Consider the following 5408-nt stretch of genomic DNA (forward strand, 5'->3'; position numbering starts at 1 on the left):
TTGTCTGCGAGACAGCTCTCCGCAGCGCTAGTATTTGGCCAGGCTGAAATCAGCGCCACGGGAAGCCAATCTGACAAGCGGAGTGCAACGAGCGCGGCGATATGGGGCCACTTGGCAGGTGGCCGAAGAAAGACGGCTGCCCCGCGAATGTGGTGCCAGAAGGCAAGTTTCAGCAGGGCGTTCCGGGCGAGCTTAATGTGTAGCCGCACTTGTTCTAGGCGAGATTGTAGCCGAGAAGCTTTCCGTCTCCATTCACGAGGCAAGAAAAGCAGAACGCAATGGTCTAGAGGGTTGAGAAGAAAAGTGCTCGTAGCGAGCTCGTTGCGGCAGAAGCGAAAGCCAGGAGCAGCGTGCTCGGTGCGAGAAGTAGACGGCGCTTCGCCTCCTTGGGAAGGAAATCGCGTCTGGGCACGAACGGCAGCCAGCGAAGCTTCAGAACAGCAGGCTGTTCTGCTCAGCGTACGAGCCTGAAGTGAGTGGCAAGGGCTAAGGGGACAGTTCCAAGGCATCTAGCTTTCCTGCTAGCAATGCCATTTCTACCCTGCTGTGGAAAACATTGTCCTTTGCCCTTCTGCTCCGAGAGGCACAGAGCACCTCGGCAGACGCAGTGCAGAGGGAAAGGACACAGTATCCGAGGGAGCGTGGCGCCGCTTAGGCGGGCAAAGCAGAAAGGTGCCGCCCGGCACTGGCTTTGACTCCCTGAGCTTCCTTGCTAGGACAGCAGCTGCCGAAAGCTGGCAACTAGGCTGCCAGAGTGCAGAATGTCAGCGGTCTGGCACGCCTGCTTGCCGAAAGCCAGGATCAGCGAGACAGCGTGCTAGGCTCTGTTTCACAGCACCTTGGAGAACACGCCCTTGAAGAATGCCGTCTCTGTTCCGCAAAAGCTCTGCCACAGTGAAGGTGGAAGAAGCAGCCTGTGGCCACGGGCAGAGCTGGTCAACAGCTGCGCCTAACTTTCCCAAGCTGCGAGAGCATTCTCAGCCGAGTTCTGCTTTGACAGAGCTATTGCTGAACTTTTGCAGTCCCGGAGGCTGCTGAAACCAAGGCTGTGTTCTGCCTCTTCATTCTTGCCTTCCTGTGCTCCAGCGAGAAGTGAAGCTCTGGCACGGCATTCAGCTTTGCCGCCTCTCTGCACGGAAAGCACTAGACAGAACTAGTGTGCTTCGTGCATGCTCTCTCCTCGCTTTTATGGTCACTGCTCTGCTTTTTGCTTGGCAGCGTTCCAAGGGTCCACGGCATACCTCTTGCACAGCGAGAGGTGGCCGGCGAGGAATACTTGCTGGCTTAAGTCGTTCCATGCTCAAGGCATTCATCAGAGCAACACCATGCGGGAAAAGAGGGGGGAACATTGCAGGACAAATTTCTATGCTGGAACATGATTGTCTGCGAGACAGCTCTCCGCAGCGCTAGTATTTGGCCAGGCTGAAATCAGCGCCACGGGAAGCCAATCTGACAAGCGGAGTGCAACGAGCGCGGCGATATGGGGCCACTTGGCAGGTGGCCGAAGAAAGACGGCTGCCCCGCGAATGTGGTGCCAGAAGGCAAGTTTCAGCAGGGCGTTCCGGGCGAGCTTAATGTGTAGCCGCACTTGTTCTAGGCGAGATTGTAGCCGAGAAGCTTTCCGTCTCCATTCACGAGGCAAGAAAAGCAGAACGCAATGGTCTAGAGGGTTGAGAAGAAAAGTGCTCGTAGCGAGCTCGTTGCGGCAGAAGCGAAAGCCAGGAGCAGCGTGCTCGGTGCGAGAAGTAGACGGCGCTTCGCCTCCTTGGGAAGGAAATCGCGTCTGGGCACGAACGGCAGCCAGCGAAGCTTCAGAACAGCAGGCTGTTCTGCTCAGCGTACGAGCCTGAAGTGAGTGGCAAGGGCTAAGGGGACAGTTCCAAGGCATCTAGCTTTCCTGCTAGCAATGCCATTTCTACCCTGCTGTGGAAAACATTGTCCTTTGCCCTTCTGCTCCGAGAGGCACAGAGCACCTCGGCAGACGCAGTGCAGAGGGAAAGGACACAGTATCCGAGGGAGCGTGGCGCCGCTTAGGCGGGCAAAGCAGAAAGGTGCCGCCCGGCACTGGCTTTGACTCCCTGAGCTTCCTTGCTAGGACAGCAGCTGCCGAAAGCTGGCAACTAGGCTGCCAGAGTGCAGAATGTCAGCGGTCTGGCACGCCTGCTTGCCGAAAGCCAGGATCAGCGAGACAGCGTGCTAGGCTCTGTTTCACAGCACCTTGGAGAACACGCCCTTGAAGAATGCCGTCTCTGTTCCGCAAAAGCTCTGCCACAGTGAAGGTGGAAGAAGCAGCCTGTGGCCACGGGCAGAGCTGGTCAACAGCTGCGCCTAACTTTCCCAAGCTGCGAGAGCATTCTCAGCCGAGTTCTGCTTTGACAGAGCTATTGCTGAACTTTTGCAGTCCCGGAGGCTGCTGAAACCAAGGCTGTGTTCTGCCTCTTCGTTCTTGCCTTCCTGTGCTCCAGCGAGAAGTGAAGCTCTGGCACGGCATTCAGCTTTGCCGCCTCTCTGCACGGAAAGCACTAGACAGAACTAGTGTGCTTCGTGCATGCTCTCTCCTCGCTTTTATGGTCACTGCTCTGCTTTTTGCTTGGCAGCGTTCCAAGGGTCCACGGCATACCTCTTGCACAGCGAGAGGTGGCCGGCGAGGAATACTTGCTGGCTTAAGTCGTTCCATGCTCAAGGCATTCATCAGAGCAACACCATGCGGGAAAAGAGGGGGGAACATTGCAGGACAAATTTCTATGCTGGAACATGATTGTCTGCGAGACAGCTCTCCGCAGCGCTAGTATTTGGCCAGGCTGAAATCAGCGCCACGGGAAGCCAATCTGACAAGCGGAGTGCAACGAGCGCGGCGATATGGGGCCACTTGGCAGGTGGCCGAAGAAAGACGGCTGCCCCGCGAATGTGGTGCCAGAAGGCAAGTTTCAGCAGGGCGTTCCGGGCGAGCTTAATGTGTAGCCGCACTTGTTCTAGGCGAGATTGTAGCCGAGAAGCTTTCCGTCTCCATTCACGAGGCAAGAAAAGCAGAACGCAATGGTCTAGAGGGTTGAGAAGAAAAGTGCTCGTAGCGAGCTCGTTGCGGCAGAAGCGAAAGCCAGGAGCAGCGTGCTCGGTGCGAGAAGTAGACGGCGCTTCGCCTCCTTGGGAAGGAAATCGCGTCTGGGCACGAACGGCAGCCAGCGAAGCTTCAGAACAGCAGGCTGTTCTGCTCAGCGTACGAGCCTGAAGTGAGTGGCAAGGGCTAAGGGGACAGTTCCAAGGCATCTAGCTTTCCTGCTAGCAATGCCATTTCTACCCTGCTGTGGAAAACATTGTCCTTTGCCCTTCTGCTCCGAGAGGCACAGAGCACCTCGGCAGACGCAGTGCAGAGGGAAAGGACACAGTATCCGAGGGAGCGTGGCGCCGCTTAGGCGGGCAAAGCAGAAAGGTGCCGCCCGGCACTGGCTTTGACTCCCTGAGCTTCCTTGCTAGGACAGCAGCTGCCGAAAGCTGGCAACTAGGCTGCCAGAGTGCAGAATGTCGGCGGTCTGGCACGCCTGCTTGCCGAAAGCCAGGATCAGCGAGACAGCGTGCTAGGCTCTGTTTCACAGCACCTTGGAGAACACGCCCTTGAAGAATGCCGTCTCTGTTCCGCAAAAGCTCTGCCACAGTGAAGGTGGAAGAAGCAGCCTGTGGCCACGGGCAGAGCTGGTCAACAGCTGCGCCTAACTTTCCCAAGCTGCGAGAGCATTCTCAGCCGAGTTCTGCTTTGACAGAGCTATTGCTGAACTTTTGCAGTCCCGGAGGCTGCTGAAACCAAGGCTGTGTTCTGCCTCTTCGTTCTTGCCTTCCTGTGCTCCAGCGAGAAGTGAAGCTCTGGCACGGCATTCAGCTTTGCCGCCTCTCTGCACGGAAAGCACTAGACAGAACTAGTGTGCTTCGTGCATGCTCTCTCCTCGCTTTTATGGTCACTGCTCTGCTTTTTGCTTGGCAGCGTTCCAAGGGTCCACGGCATACCTCTTGCACAGCGAGAGGTGGCCGGCGAGGAATACTTGCTGGCTTAAGTCGTTCCATGCTCAAGGCATTCATCAGAGCAACACCATGCGGGAAAAGAGGGGGGAACATTGCAGGACAAATTTCTATGCTGGAACATGATTGTCTGCGAGACAGCTCTCCGCAGCGCTAGTATTTGGCCAGGCTGAAATCAGCGCCACGGGAAGCCAATCTGACAAGCGGAGTGCAACGAGCGCGGCGATATGGGGCCACTTGGCAGGTGGCCGAAGAAAGACGGCTGCCCCGCGAATGTGGTGCCAGAAGGCAAGTTTCAGCAGGGCGTTCCGGGCGAGCTTAATGTGTAGCCGCACTTGTTCTAGGCGAGATTGTAGCCGAGAAGCTTTCCGTCTCCATTCACGAGGCAAGAAAAGCAGAACGCAATGGTCTAGAGGGTTGAGAAGAAAAGTGCTCGTAGCGAGCTCGTTGCGGCAGAAGCGAAAGCCAGGAGCAGCGTGCTCGGTGCGAGAAGTAGACGGCGCTTCGCCTCCTTGGGAAGGAAATCGCGTCTGGGCACGAACGGCAGCCAGCGAAGCTTCAGAACAGCAGGCTGTTCTGCTCAGCGTACGAGCCTGAAGTGAGTGGCAAGGGCTAAGGGGACAGTTCCAAGGCATCTAGCTTTCCTGCTAGCAATGCCATTTCTACCCTGCTGTGGAAAACATTGTCCTTTGCCCTTCTGCTCCGAGAGGCACAGAGCACCTCGGCAGACGCAGTGCAGAGGGAAAGGACACAGTATCCGAGGGAGCGTGGCGCCGCTTAGGCGGGCAAAGCAGAAAGGTGCCGCCCGGCACTGGCTTTGACTCCCTGAGCTTCCTTGCTAGGACAGCAGCTGCCGAAAGCTGGCAACTAGGCTGCCAGAGTGCAGAATGTCAGCGGTCTGGCACGCCTGCTTGCCGAAAGCCAGGATCAGCGAGACAGCGTGCTAGGCTCTGTTTCACAGCACCTTGGAGAACACGCCCTTGAAGAATGCCGTCTCTGTTCCGCAAAAGCTCTGCCACAGTGAAGGTGGAAGAAGCAGCCTGTGGCCACGGGCAGAGCTGGTCAACAGCTGCGCCTAACTTTCCCAAGCTGCGAGAGCATTCTCAGCCGAGTTCTGCTTTGACAGAGCTATTGCTGAACTTTTGCAGCCCCGGAGGCTGCTGAAACCAAGGCTGTGTTCTGCCTCTTCGTTCTTGCCTTCCTGTGCTCCAGCGAGAAGTGAAGCTCTGGCACGGCATTCAGCTTTGCCGCCTCTCTGCACGGAAAGCACTAGACAGAACTAGTGTGCTTCGTGCATGCTCTCTCCTCGCTTTTATGGTCACTGCTCTGCTTTTTGCTTGGCAGCGTTCCAAGGGTCCACGGCATACCTCTTGCACAGCGAGAGGTGGCCGGCGAGG

Source organism: Cinclus cinclus, unplaced genomic scaffold (assembly GCF_963662255.1).
Source record: "Cinclus cinclus unplaced genomic scaffold, bCinCin1.1 SCAFFOLD_54, whole genome shotgun sequence".
Classification (NCBI taxonomy): domain Eukaryota; kingdom Metazoa; phylum Chordata; class Aves; order Passeriformes; family Cinclidae; genus Cinclus; species Cinclus cinclus.